Source organism: Coptis chinensis, chromosome 5 (assembly GCF_015680905.1).
Source record: "Coptis chinensis isolate HL-2020 chromosome 5, ASM1568090v1, whole genome shotgun sequence".
NCBI lineage: Eukaryota > Viridiplantae > Streptophyta > Magnoliopsida > Ranunculales > Ranunculaceae > Coptis > Coptis chinensis.
This window is the reverse complement of record NC_141460.1, coordinates 56,643,481-56,659,099: the sequence shown is the minus strand read 5'-3', so window position 1 is coordinate 56,659,099 and position 15,619 is coordinate 56,643,481. Positions and strand designations below refer to the sequence as shown.

Here is a 15,619-nt window from a genome sequence, read left to right as displayed (position 1 = left end):
CTTTCTAAAGGTGAACACAGATTGTTGCACTAGGGGAAATCCAGGTGACGTTGGCAAGGTAGTGATTCTTCGAATATATACAGGTCAAGTGATAGGAACACTCATAGGTGGACTTTGGATTACAACCAATAACTATATGGTAGAAACAATTGCAATTGTTGAAGGTGTTAAAATTAAAAGGTTATTGAGTTTTTTTGTTTTTTTGTTTTTTTAGGGGGGTGATTTGAATAGTGGTAGAATCTAACTCGAAAGCTGCAATTCAAGCCTTCCAGACCATCAAGGTATATTCGCAATGCAAAGTGGATTGGAATAGACTCAAGAACAAAACAAACATCATATATTCTCACCAGTACATGGAGAGAAGTAGTTAATTTCGGTGCAGACCAATGTGGAGAAAATGGAGCAACTATAGCTAATGGTGAACAACAATGGTGGCCTCATAGACTAGACTTTATATATACATAGTGTGGAGAACCAACACTTCACTTACTATAGATTTCTTGCTTAATTCTGTTGGAGGAGCTACAAGAGTCACTTACTTGATGTCTGTAACTGTAACTTTTTATTTTTGCTATATATACACAATTACCTTTTAGCAAAAAAAAAAAAAAAAACAGAACGAGCTGAGAGAAACTCAGGTAGGTTATTTGTGTGGTATACATGTTCTGAAATATATATATTTGTGTGTGGATACTAATAGAGATTTAAGGTTTTGTAGGGTAAAAACCATTAACAGTTACTCCGTCCACGCTTATAACTTGGCCTGTAATATACGAAGCTGCTGGTAAGCAAAGAAAAGCTACAAGCGATGAAATTTCATTAGGCTCTGCAAGTCGCCTTAAGGGAGTACGAGACTGGAAGGCTTTGACCAATTCCTCATTTTGGAGTACCTGAATGAGAAAATTTACATGAAAAATGGAAATATTAGGATCGGAAGCAATTGAAGTATTATTTTTAAAAAAATAAAGCTATGGAGTTTGCATGTATAAAAGAAAGAGTGATAAGAATAATTTTATGGACTATACAATATAGGCATTTGATATACATATATCTGAATTCAATGACAGTACAATATAGGCATTTGAATATACATATATTTGAATTCAGCGATTGAAATATAATTCAAGTATCCGGTATGCTAAAGTCATAGAGGAAATCCTTACCTTTTCAATTAGAGGGGTCCGTGTAGACCAAGGTGCGACGTAATTAGTCCGAATATTATCTTTTGCACATTCACATGCTAGATTATTTGTTATTTGATTCATTGCTCTTGAACACCACAAATAGAACTTTAATTTCACACCCTCATTCCAATAGTATCTGTCAGTTACTTCATCAAAATATAATTCTCCAAATAGAGTATTATACAACATTTTGAAGAGGAAAAGTAGGGATTTTATCTAAGAAGTTCTCTAAATAAAACTGCTTATGTTCTAGGAATGTATACATACCTTTACTCGCGCCATATATTACACTTGAATCAAAACCAGATAAACCGGCGATTGAGGAGATGAAAACAATGCTTCCTTCGCTAGATTCCTTTAATAGTGAATGAGCAAGTTGGCAAAAATGGTAAGAAGATTCCAAGTTTGTTGTCGTCACAATTGAAATATCCTCGGCAGTGTATTCAGTGGCTGGTTTCACAATGGTTGTTCCTACATTGTTCACCTACATCTAGCCAAAAGAAAGTATTAGTCAGTTAGTACATAAATACTATAGGATGAAACTCTGAACTCTTTGACCAATAATAATGTGGTTATATTATCTAGAGTTAAATGTCATGAAATGACAATTGGTAGTTAGATAACAATGGCAATTTTAATTTAAATAGGGTCATTAACGACGTATAGAATGGACAACATATCACATATGGGTGAGCGGTCATGTTAGGCATTTGGCTGCGCAAAAAAATGGAATAATATCACCTTTTGCAGAGTATCCTAGCGGCCTAACAACCAACAATTTTCTATTTGAAATGTAATCCTGAGCAAAGGGACAGTGCTGTTTATAGATAAAAATGGGCAAGGGAAAGGAGGGATTATATTTTCAACATGATGAAATTGGTTCAGAAAACCCTTACTCGTTTTAACTTGGTCTAACAGCAGGGGCGGACCCAGGACTTCAACTCTCTCCGGGCTAAAAGCCTAAAAGATGATAGTCATGCCATTGTGTAATCCTTCAAGCCCAAGTTCTAAAAGCATCTCTAGGTGGTGGTAGTTGCCTCCGAAATTTGACAAAATTTTTCTCAAAATCTGACCAACTCTAGGTGGCCGCAAATTTCACCCCGCGCGTCATTGGTACTGTCGTGCGACACTCCCAATGTCGTCCCAAATTGAAAAAAGTTAAAAAAAAAAACCCCCACGTGACATTCCCAATCGCGTGAATGTCGTGCTAAATTGAAAAAGAAAAAAAAAAAAAAAAAAAAACCCCCACGCGACATTTGGAATGGTGCGCGACATTACCATTGTAGCGCCGCATCCACATCCGAAATCGAAAATTTGCATCCAAGGATGCGGCTAAACAGGTGATACTACCAGATTTGTTTCCACCTAGAGTTGGTTTTTCGCAAAATTCCGAGTTTTGGAAGCAAATTTAGAAGTGATACTACCACCTAGAGATGCTCTAAGTATGTGGGCAGACTTTTTTGCCTTGGGCAGTTGGGCTTTAGGTAGTTTAGGTGGTATAGTATTTTTTGTTTTGTAGCAAAAGGACCCCGAGCTGAAGCCTGGTCCAGCCCTCTCCTAGGTCCGCCCCTGTCTAACAGGGCTTTTGTGTGGAAGGAGTTGATTTCTGATTGTCCATATTTTCAAATGAATGTCAAGCAACTATGTGGTTTGTTTGGGGAAATAAAATCAGAAATTCAGGATATTGTACATTTTATTCACTGTGCAACTTATAGTAGGTTACAAGGAGTGCAGATGGAAATTGTACATTTTATACATGTGCGGATGGATTCTTGATGTCACTGGTTGTAACGGGGAAGAAGATTTAGATCATATTCTTTGGAATTGTTAGGTGGAAGCCAGAAACAAAGTGGTCGATAGAAGTCCCTTAATAAGACAATTGTGAAATGCTTGTGTGGTGAGTACCATAGTGATCTTGTTGGAAGCACAAAAATGGAGTTTTCTATGAGTACCGAATTTGGATAGATGCTAGAAGAAGGTTAGAAAATATATACAAATGGCATTGTTTAGACCATCGAAAGGGCATTGTTATGATGTGATATAGAAAACACAATACTCAATAATTTGGGAGCTGCATGTCTTCTAGACCTCAATCTGCAATTAGAATCCAAAGTTGCTATTGGAGCCTACCTTAACAAAGAGGGATAAAGAAAAATGTGGATAGCGCTTCATTGGGACAAAACAACTTGCCATGGGACATTCAACCATGGGGAACAAATGCCGAGCAAAATTAAAGGCTATTTGGTAGACTGCAAATTTCAGGGATGTGAACATAGTAGCGGAATTATGGAGCATCTTTAGCTAACAATGAGCTATTCACATTTCATGGAAAACCAGTCTACAAGATGAACAATTGGGAAGTCCCACACCTCACTTAATTATTATTTAGGTTTACAATTTACACAGAGATGAAAACAAAATTTGTTCTATTTCGTGTTTTGGTATCAGTGGTTAGTGTGTTAATACCAGTTGACAGTTGTTAGACTTTTGTTGAACCTCACATTCTATTATTTCTATATATTCCTCTTTCTTATATACAAAGTACCAAACTGCTGACTTAGCCAAAAAAATGATGCTTAATGCATGTTGGATGCACAATTCCAGATAGAATTTATATTTAATTTGTTGGTTTAGGCCAAAAATAAATAAATAAAGAAAATAAAAAGTTATTTGAGTGTAAGTGTGAAACTCACTAAAATGTTAAGATTCCCATTGAACACTGATGAGGTCTCTTCCATTAATTTCTCTCTTTGGGCTCGCACTGAGACATCGCAAACTAATCCAATTACTTTATATCTCAACTGGCTCCACTCATGCAAGAGTTGGTTGAGCTCAGTTTAATGACGTGAACATGTGTGAACCGTTGCTCCAAAGCCTACCAGTTCCTCCACAATAGCACGCCTGATCACAATAAAGTTCAGAGATATATACCAAAAATAATCAAATCAAATCAAAGTTACGATATTAGAAAAAGAGAGACCCAATTCCTTTGGTTCCACCCGTAACCAAAGCAGTCATTCCTTGAAGAGACCATCTTTTATCTCCTTTCATCCCCTCCATTTCTTTCTCCTACTTTCCAAACTCTTTAAGCACAATCACAAATTATGTCATCTATATAGTATGTCATTGTACTTGTATGGTTCCGCGGATCACTATCACTTTACTCGTTACGTCTGTTTTTGCTTATCTTAATTATTAGTTTAGATGTGACAATTGCAACGTGTCCACCATTAGAAGACTTCTTCACATGGGACCAAGGGAAATAATATAGGACATATAAAATGAGTTGGAATTTCCAAAGTGAGATAGAAATAGAGTCGGGTCTTATTCATAGTTGGCATTTTCTCTATCTTTAAATCCTATTCATTCCGGGAAAAAAAGGCTTTTGTCTTTCTTGGCCAGCCTGTTATTCAAGTTTGTTTTCAAGATTGGCAGCACGCAAAAGATACCATTGGCATCAGAGCCTCAAAACTTGGATGGGACCAATGAATTACCATTTTCTATTTACTCGTTTTTTAATATCAAGATTGGTAGTACTTGTAACTTGTAACCTGTAAGGCAGTAGATTTTCCAAAGCATCAATTTTTTGTTGAATATCCGGTAGGGGTGTCTCTTTTTGCCGAATTTCCGATTTTTCCGAAATCCGACCCGAAATTGGTCTGGCTCTGTATGTAGTTTTCATGGGCCGATTTTCCGATTTTCGAAAATTCCGAAAAAAAATTGGATCGGATTTGGATATAATTCTAAAATCCGATCCGATCCGAAAAATTCGAAATTTCGATATTATTGCCAATTTATTCGAAAATATATACTTCTCTCTCACTATCCACTTGATTAGATCTCGACCGTTCATTCATTTTCTAGTTTTTACTTCCAAAACAAAACAAAAACATAAAACTAGCCGCTACTTCCCCCCTAATTGAATTGGACCACACGACTCTATTGTCATTACACCGTCTGCCATAACAACAATAATATGAAAAACATGTCATTGAGTCATACAATGACTTCCGCATAATCTAAAAGCCAAATTCAATAGATAGAATATTATGTAAAGCTACTTAGAGTCCAAGACCATAATCCATTATTTACGCACGGACTTAACGCTTTAATTTCCACAATAATTAAAAAAAGATTGAAACATTACAAATACCCATACCTCAAGAATGCAATGCTTGCTATTGGTGGTCGCAAGTTCTTTTTTCGTTTTTCTTGGATCACTTGTTTGAATGAAAATGAGTTTTCTTAAAAAAGTCGTATTGTTGTTGGTGCATTGGTGTTGTGGACATGGTTTTCTCTCCCTACAATGAATATTGGTATGATATTCCAAAAATAATTGAAAGTAAAGAGATCTTTGAAAATTTACCAAGTATTCGAAATTTCGAAGTTATTCGAAATTTCGAAAAGTTCGAAATTGGAAATATATTTTGTATCCGAAAAAAAATTGGATCGGATTTGGCTAGCATATTAGGTTCCGAAAAAAATTTGGAAAAATTCCGAAGGAGGTTAATCCGATCCGATCCGATCCGAAGTCACCCCTAATATCCGGAGTAAATTATATAAAGGTAGTAGGCCGGGACAAGCACAAATTGTGCGGCTAGTTCTTTCTAGATAGCAAAAACAATCCTCCTAGATCATCCCTAATGGTTGAGGTATAAGTGTTCTTTGACACAACCGTTTCAGCTGGGGCTGAGCTATGACTCCTAGTCTCTTGACAACATGTCAGTATGTCACTCTACAGACTTGCTTTTCACTGAAATGAGAACACTAAGAGCAGCAACTTTAGAAGGACACTACCCCTGATGGTATGGAACATATATAACTCTGTTTGGCTGTAGATTCATGCAGTATGCTAATATGGTGAAAGAGGGTCGATCGTTGCCACAACTTCTTAAGCAAAAACCAATCTGATATATGCATCCAAGGGCACAGAAGGTCTGGAGATAATCTCCACTAAAAGGCAAGCCCTTAATTCATTGTCTAAGTAATTAAATTGTTTGGGATACGATAAATACATATTCATGCACAATAGCTTGCCTGACAACACCAAAACAAGAAGAAAAATCAATTTCATAGTCACATCACTGTGTGAAATAGTGAGGTTTAAGTGGTAGTATGGGAGAGAGAGTCTACGATGCGTTTTCTCGAGAAGATTCCATGACAGAAATTTCGATGAGAAAATGTATGCTTTCCTTAAGAAAGATTTCGAAGCAATCAATATAGATAACAGTGCAGAATCATTATTCAAGCGTCCGATACGCGCACACATCCTCAATTAGCTTTCAGGGCAGAGTTCTCCATCACCCCTTATTTATGTATACTCAATCTGCAGCTGTAACCTCTTCCAATCTGCAGTCACCTCAACCGTATAGGTTTATTTTACTTGCCACGCACACTCAAATCAGCTTCTTTTTTTTTTTGTGATAAATGTCAATTTAATGCGCCATTTAAATTCCTTTTGATGTAATCCGTTTATCAAATACTTAACTGTTGCACTGTTGCAGCCAAGGATCTCAACCAAGTCCACTTTAAGTATTGCTTATTTTGTAGAAGTTTTAGTTATTATATTTTCTCCTTTTCTCGTGACTATATTTCCCAACGTTAAGTAGGAGTTTCAATGGACTTATAATAGTGGAAGAGAGTTTTGTTAAATCATGGACATATCGACGGAGTTTTGATCATCTTGCATTTGCACCTGTTTGACCTACTTACATATAAATGTAAGAATACCAACCACTACCTTCTTCGGCTTGCTCCGAATCCTCATTGCTCTTCTTTTTCCTTGAAGTTGAACATTGTCTTCCAAGGTTTGCATGTAATGTCATGAGCTTTTTGATGAAATTTCAGTCGTTCAAACTAGTTAAACCGCCAACGATAATCAGGGGTGAGGAATGCATTTGAATTCTGGAGTCATTAGTTATCTATGTCACTTTATGAATTACTTTTTTTTTTTGGAATATGCATGTTTGTGGTCTTTTAATTAAGTTCCCTATTCTTGTATGACTTTTGTTGAAGCTACTTGTAAGTGGATCAAGTTGTCTCATCCTTCAATTATTTTGATAAGGCTGATATTTGTTGTAATTATTACTTTGTCTCTTTAGGGAGGAGAGTGGTTGTTTGTGATACCTTGACACAAATGTACGTGTAGTTGCTCAAATAAATTGTGGCGCTGGAAAAGGTGGGCCAACAAGCTAGGAAGTTGTGCTTGGGTCTTCAAGCTAAGGGGTTCGATTGAGCTATGTACACTCTTATTAACCACGCCCAATTGTATTAGAGAAGTGGTTTAATCATATCATTCATAAGTCATAACTGTAAAGATGCACTAATGTCAAAACAGATTATATGCTCTCCAATAGATTTCATTTCTCACCAATGTGCATTTGGCTAGTGTGACATAGTTATAGTTATAGGGAATGATGTTTGTAGGGGGGATTTCCCGTCTATAATTAAATGACACGTGGTCAGGAAATGACCTGGAACTATAGATACCCAGAATGAGACGAGGACCATTGGGTTAGTTCTGGGAATAAGTAATCTCGTATTTATCACGAGTGTTTCATAACATGTGCTAGTCACATGATGAACCGCCTCTGAACATAACAGTTATCAAAGTCGTTAGGAACTGATATAGACAATTCTTGAATAGAAGGAAACTGAAGAGGGCAATCCTTGATGATAAGGAAGAAATCAGAATGACATATCTTGAAGAGTTTCCTTTTGGGCCTCATCTTCCCATATGTGATGGGTTATTATGACCTAAAAGGAAACTTACCTCTTAGCAGATATGGTCCAGATTTAGACTTCCAAGAAGAGAGGATTCCTAATAGGAAGGCAGAGTCCAAAGAGGGAAGGGAACTCACAAACGGTGAGGTTAACCCTAACCCTAGGACTCCTAAAGCTCCTCCTATATAAGCAAGAGGAATTCACTCTTAGGAACTACGTGCAATAGGGTTTGATTCTTCTAAACAAATAGGAAGATACGTAGGCAGCCGCAAAGCGGTTCAACCCTGATCATTCAATCATCTCATCCCTTTTCTATCATTAACCCCAAAGTTCTTCATCACACGGCACAGAGGAGGATCGTAAGATACTCAGAAATTCCCCTACATCTTTTGGCGCCGTCTGCCGGGAACGGTAGTAGGTAGCATTCGTTCAATCGACCGATTTAGGTTAAACGCTCTTAACATTGTGACGGAAGGAACTAAGAAGACAAAAGGTGGCGCTACCACTCGCAGCATCGCTGTCAGAGAAGAGGAATGTGAGATACCTGATGAAGGAGAGAATATCAAACATTACGATGCGGATATCCCCCTTCAAGGGTAGGTAACCAGCACCGACGGACTAGTCACCTCGGTTGCAGGCATTAACGATGACGCTCAAAGAGAACGTCATAATGGCGAGAATACTACTCTTAACACTCCAGGGTTGTTCAGGCAAGCCAGGCGGTACAGACTTTGGAACAGCAAAGATGAAACCTTGAGCGAGAAGTACAACTGCTAAGACAGCTGTATCAATCTGACACAGGGAAGGAGCCGCACATCGATCTCGATGGTGACGGCCTTCCAAAGAGTAGTTAGATTAGGAACCCAAGACGAAGGGATCCACTTCAGCGCAAGCCATCAGAATCAGAGTACAGCAGTTCGGACGAACACTCAGACTCAGCTGAAGAATCAGAGTAAACTGATCATGATCGCGACATCGACCCTCGACACCAAAAAAGAACTCAGAACAAAAGAGTTTCTAGCAAATAAAGCACATGGGAGACTGAGAAAAATGACCTAATCCATCATATGCATAGGATGACAGGTAAAGGAAGAAAAATGCAAGACTCCTTTGTTCAATCCGCTATAAAGGGGGCAGGCCTATCTCCTTTCTCATCACGAGTGGTGAAAGCCCTATCCCTACGGTTACAGACAACCAAAATTTAGTATCTTCAGTGGCAAGTCAGATCTAGTGGATCATGTGTTCAGATATAGAGCCACCGTGGGACAGTATGAAAGGTATGATCACGTCATGTGTCAAGAGTTCAAAGCTTCCCTATCTGGATCCACACTCCAGTGGTACCATAGGTTACCAGAGCGACAGATCAAGTCCTCAAAAGAGCTATTTAGAACCTTCATCAATAGATACTCGTGCAATAAGCACCAACCAAAATGGATCGATGCACTGTTTAACATTAAGAAAAAGGACGGTGAAGCATTGAGATCCTATATGCAATGCTTTATGGAAATTTCGATATAGATAGAGTCCTGTGGACGAACAGACTGTTATCATAGCTTTCAAGCAAGGGTTAGATGAAAACAAGGCCTTATTCGGATCCCTCTCTAGAAAACCATCCCGCAATTTAGAAGAACTCCTAGATAGGGTTGAAATTCATGCAAGGTGGGAGGAGGATGTCCTAAACCGGTGTCAGGAGGCAAATAAGACCAATCGGACGACCCCCTCATTCCCACGAGAAGGGGGAGGAACTCCGCCCCAAAGCATAAGAGAGACCGCCATCGTGGTCGCCAGAGGTGAGATTCCCTATCAAAAGGACGAATGCCAAGAGGGCAGTACCAGAATTTAGGAAGCAATAAAGATGGAAAACCACTGAAGAAACCTCGGGTGGAAGGAGTCGAAGAATCTCTTCCGTCGATGGACAAGAACTTTGCTCTCCTGACCAAAATGCCAGACGAGATCCTAGACTCAGTCAAGAACCAGGGCTGCCTTAAATGGCCAACTCCACTTAAGCCAGGTTTCTTGGGAACCAAAGATCAATGAACTTACTGCAAGTTCCACAAGAGTAAGGGCCACAGCACCAGGGCCTGTAGGACCCTGAAAAATGAACTATATGATCTAATTGAGAGGGGGTACTTGAAACAATTCATAGAACATGAGCAAGTGAAGTAGTCTAGTTTGGAGTATCTCAAAGTTTATTTTGATGTGGTTCACCATAGATTGTTTAGAGGTTAAATGTTGGGAGTTGAAGGAAGGAAGGTAGATCCTTAGTTTAGGACTTGTTCAGTTTCTATTTGAATGAATAACATTGAAAGCTTAAGTTGTTTGAAGATTGAAATAACACAAAACATTGAAATGATAGATTAAAACAAAAATAACAAAAGAAGATTGATTGATTGATTGAAATAAAGCAAAATAATAAGATTGAAATGAAGAACAATAAAGTAAAATGACTTGAAAATGTAAAAGACTAGAAATTAAATCCTACATGACACTAGATTAAGTCTAGGTGCAATCTCTCTCCCTAACTTTTAGTTTATATATCCCTACTTTATGCCTTTTACTGATTTGCCCTTCTCCATTATAATTAAGACATCTCATCTTTTACTTTATGCTTTTGCTTTTTCTTTTTGCTTTTTGATTTCTTCTTGATCAAGATAGGTTTTGGAGAATGTCATAATTTGAGATAAGGACCTCCATCTCTGGTCTTCTGAGTTGAGGGCTTTGACCTTTGACTTTTTCAACACTTTTTTATAGCAGTTTCTGGTCTTCATAATAAGTGTGATTAAGGATCCTTTTGGTGCTAAGACGTAGCTTTTATGATAAGTGGTATGAATTTCTCTATAGCTTGAAAAAAACAATAAAAAATATTAGTTGTCTTTTTATTAAACATAAAAAGAGCTATAATGCAGTAATATAATGGTAATAAAACGCACATTTGGGAGCTGATCACCACCCCCAAATAGCATCTTGCTTGTCCTCAAGCAAAGATGAGAGAAAAACTAAGATCACAAATGAGTGATTTATTATAAGTTATACTAATCTCGTTTCGCAGAGTGCGATTGCATTGACCATATACAACAAGGCCTTAAACCATTAGGAATTCTCTAGTGGACGAGCTTTAAGCCTCATGAGAGTTTTCTAGTGAAGGTACTCACAAACGTTTTCTATTTAGTACAAAGGGTCTTATTTCCTTATTTATTTTCAGAAGTCCATACATCTCATTAGCGGGGAATAAGGACAAGCTCTTTTGAACTTAGAATAAATATGCACATAAATTTAATAATCTAAAGATAAATGTGCAAAACATGAGCAACAAAATACAAAAGCAGAGTCATTTTCAAGACTTTTGGAGAGCGTCCTTAAGGTGGGTTCTCACAGGAGTGTGTTGTAATCACAACTCTCTAATAGATTCACTCAAGGTTTGTTCTCTCAAGTGCAGCGGGCATTTATATTCCTCGCATACTCAAATGACATCCAAAGAAACTGGGGTCGATTGATTACTCTTGCCACTTACTATCACACCATCCTATTCTTAATTGAGCTAGAGGTCTTTTATTAGGAGTTAATTACGAGGCTAGGATGATGGTTTACAAAGAAAAAGGAAGAGAAAAACAAAATCTGATAAGTTGAGAAATTTGGTCTTTAAGATACTTGTAACTAGAGAAGAACCTCGTTTTGTTCTTTTGCGTCCGAATTGTGATACATTCTTTTAGACCTTTGGTTTTGTGACTCTATATGATTTTGAATTTTTGGAGTTCTAACTTTGATTTTGTTTATTTTTGTTTTTGTTTCTGATATCATCTCCTTTTAATTTTAAACTTTTGGCAGATTCAATTTTTTGACTCCTTTGATTTTTTCGGAGTTTTGGTTTTTGATGGGTTTTTTTTTCTTTTCTTTTCTTTTTTGAAGCAATTAACTGATCTATTTTGGTACAAGGTTTTTTTTTTTTTTTTTTTTTTCCATCCAGTTCTCAACTCGTCAGCTGGGTAAGCTTTTTATTGTGTGTTGTAACAGGTTAGAAAGTGGTGAAAGCTCAAGAAAGGTAACTAGAGGAATAACTATCTTTTTGGGTTTTTAACGTTTATTTGGCTATATTGATCCAAAAAGGTCCTAAATTCTCTCTTAGGATATGGCGTGGTGATTAAGCAAGTGGATGTGTGGTCTTTCTATCCGGGCATCCTTTGTGTCATCACTCAATAATCATTCAGATGAGGCTTTTGGCTAAATTCTCACAAGATATGGAACTTAATTGTTCTAACCTTGGTCTTGGAAACTCGTTGCTATATACAACAAATGTTGATGCATGCCATTCTTGAAAAGATGTAAAACTATTATACATATATTAGTCTAAGTACAAAGAGTGAATCCTTACTCTATTGTTATAATGAGACTTCTAAACTTTTTATTCATCCTAGAAAAAAGGAAACACGACTTTTTAATACTAAACATAAAAATATTTTTGGTATTTTTCGAAAAATATTTTTTAAAAGGAAGAAATATAATACTATATCTACTATATAGAAAATGTCTAGTTTTTGCAAAATGTTACTATGTCACCCTTTGTCCTCAAAGTATGAAAGAGATTACCATAGAAACATGAGCAAAAATGGTGGCACACCTGTATTATGTTCTTCATGATGAAAATACGCCACCCCCAAATAAGTTTGGGGCATGGGTTGTTTGATATAGAACGAGAAATACATGGTTTATTATACTAGGGTTAATTATTCTACTATGAAATCTTTTTGGGTTTTTGTATTTTTGAAAATATATATGAAATGCATGAAAGAAAAATGGAAATATTTGGCATGTTGTATCTGTATTACCTTCTACTCATATACCAAATTCCACAAGAAAACAAATAAAACAAGCATAATATTAAAAACATATAATTAAACTTATAATAAATGTCATAATAAAGAAAAAAAAAAACAACAATAAAACATAGACTATAAACTATCTATACGGACACTAGGGAGCTGCCTAGTCAGAATCCATGCGTGACTCGACTCGACGTCTAGAAGATCCTTCTCCTTGATGACGTCGGGTCCTAGCGTGTCTATCACTATGCTGGAGTGCATCTCTAATGCTCTGCAGTGTTCTAGTGATACTGTGCTGAAAACATCGCTGCTCCTGCTGGGAGGACCGCTGCTCCTCTCTTAAGGTCTGTTGTTCCACTCTAATGTTTTGCTGTTCTGCTATGATATTCCCCTGTGTTTTCCTGAGCTGGTGGAGGTACGAATGCAAAATCCTCTGGCCTCCATGGAGGAAGTGAATTCTATCCATGGGTTGAGTAAATTGTCGAGTGGCACCTTCAGCAAAGTAATCCACTTTCTCAGTCGGGCATGCTTGCTCGGCGGCTCTGGCGGCAGGTGGAAGCCAAAATTTTTGGATGCAGTGGGCATAAATAGGACCTGTGGTAGCGTCCTTGACCTCCACTAGGGCGTCTATGGCCTCAAACCCCCAGTGTTGCATGATCCTGGTGACCAACACTGGTAGAGAAGCGGTGGACGTCTTGGGTTTACAGAGTTGCTCCCAAACGAAGGTGATGATGCAGAAGTTGTTCTTTTGCTATTAAAGAATCCATAGAATATATAGCATCGGCTTTCTGATATCAGAAGGCTTGGCTGAGCCTAGCAGGTTGTAGGATGTCCACTGAGATACTGCCAACTGATTCCTTCGCAATGAACTCTGAAACGCGCAGTGAGACTTAAGGTTTTTCACCCCCTTGAAAAGTGTCTCTACCATCATCACATTGATAGTCTTGTTGTCTGGGGAGTGTTTCGTCTGAACATAAGCCTTCAGAAGAATCCCGAGAACTCCACTCACCACCTCCTTGGTGAGCTCAAGCGAGCGACCATCCTTGACAACCGTGATGCGGTCATCCTCCCCTCTAAGCATACAGTTATAAAACAAAAGAGTGGAAGAGGGAGAATAAGCTGCACCTTCCAAAAAAACCAAGGGTTCCCATCATCTTCTTCTAATCTCAACCTTGAAGTGCACTTCAAATAGATCGAAATTGAAAAGGTTTTGAAAATTTTGCTCCGGCATGATTTTAGAAATCGAGCCATTTAGAGTAGGAATTGATAAAATTGAGATTTTTAGTTGAAATGGCAGTTGAAAATGGAGTAGGCTGTGAAAAAATTAGGTGGTGGTGTGTATGGGTGAATCGGGCGATCACGAGCTAGAAGGGGGCAGTCGCAAGCTGGTTTGGATGGCTAGGGTTGGGAAATTTTGTGAGGAAGAAGATGAATGTGGGCGGTTGCGTGGGCTAAATAGGTTTGATGGCACATGCCTTTTAAGTGAAAAGAAAATTTTGGCCCAAGCCCAAATGAAATTAGGAAATTCCGATCTTGTCCTCAGTGCCTTGCCAACTTCAAGAGCTTATCCGTCTGCATTACTCGTCCAATCTTGACCTGTGAGATACCAAAACGATCAACATCGAAAATACAATGTAACAATATATGGTACACTCACATCCAACGGTGGATAAAAAACAAATGATGGAATGAAACAAAAAGGAACTGTTGGGAAATATGTACAGACAACAGAAAGAAAATTTGAATTAATTTTTTTGGGTTTTGAATAAGTTTGACTTAAATTTTAAAAAGGTGGGTCGTTTTAAGTCAGATCCCCAAGACTTAGAAGTTTTTGAAAACTTGAGTCAATCCCAACCAGATGGTTGGATTACTCTATTAGACCGAGCATAATGCACTGGAGGATAACACGTGTAGACTTTATAAATAGAATTATTATAAGGTTAAAGACCGGGGCAAGTTGGTGTTTGACAGTTCAAGCACCAGCCTTCTCTCATAGCTCGTCTCTTACGTGCCTATGAACTCTTACTTAAACTAGGAATGATTTTCGGTATATGTGTCCATATCTTCAGCTGCAGTTCTCTAGGAAGTGTTTGCACATGATCATTGAAACTTATCCATCTAGTCTTGCTAAGTGGAGAGTTTTTGTTTGCTACAGAAGACATTTTTGAAAGATTTAGAAAGAGAGATTGGGAAGGGAAAATATTTTTTTTGAAAGAAAGGGGAAATATTTTTAAGAAAGAAAAAAGTTGTACAAGTTTGAGTCTTTTAACGTCAGATTCTCGAGACAAAATAGAGAGGTGGAGGCAAAAGATAGAATTAAATAGAGAATAGTATCACTTTGGGTTACTCTATTTGTTTAATTCTCGTTTTGAGATGCCTCGTTTTTTTTTAATTATTTTTAAGTGAAAATTTTATTGATACTGATAATGAATTTTACAAATAATTAGGACAAGCATGCAACAAGCTGCGCCGCAAGTCCTTTCTGAATAGCAAATCCTATTCAGAAATATATCTTTTCTGATACTGATAATGATTTTTTTTTTTTTTTTTTTTAGTTGGTTTTCTAAAGAAAAATATATCTCTAATCATATAGAGGTTTTCACAAGAAGACAAAATTATACATGAATTCGGTATGATTTTGGTTACTCGGGGGATATAACTTTCTTTTTTATATTCTCTAGTTTTGAAAACTATGGAGATATATTTTAAGAAACTCGTACTCAAAAACTGTGATAAAAAACAAACCATAACAGAAAATCTCAGACAACTTTCGTGTCGACTCTATGGTGAACCCAATCTATACAGACAGAGCTTCAGCTACGGAGTTGGGGGATTTACTGTACAAGACATAGAATGTCCTGACCCGGGCGAATAGCTCGGTGATATAGGCGACCC

The 15,619-nt window shown here is 37.5% G+C and overlaps 1 long non-coding RNA gene and 1 pseudogene across 2 annotated transcripts; one reads left to right on the top strand and one right to left on the bottom strand.

Moving 5' to 3' along the window:
- Positions 1-432: 432 nt before the first annotated feature.
- On the bottom strand, positions 433-4,396 carry LOC147498072 (tropinone reductase homolog At5g06060-like; annotated as a pseudogene). The gene is made up of 5 exons (XR_015195367.1): positions 4,165-4,396; positions 3,878-4,085; positions 1,448-1,668; positions 1,164-1,269; positions 433-890 (listed from the first exon to the last, which is right to left on the bottom strand). The product of XR_015195367.1 is annotated as a tropinone reductase homolog At5g06060-like (transcript).
- A 2,440-nt stretch (positions 4,397-6,836) lies between these two features.
- Positions 6,837-7,553, top strand: LOC147498071 (uncharacterized). The gene is made up of 2 exons (XR_015194204.1): positions 6,837-6,904; positions 7,286-7,553. It is a non-coding gene; the product is annotated as an uncharacterized LOC147498071 (long non-coding RNA).
- The last annotated feature ends 8,066 nt before the right edge of the window (positions 7,554-15,619 follow it).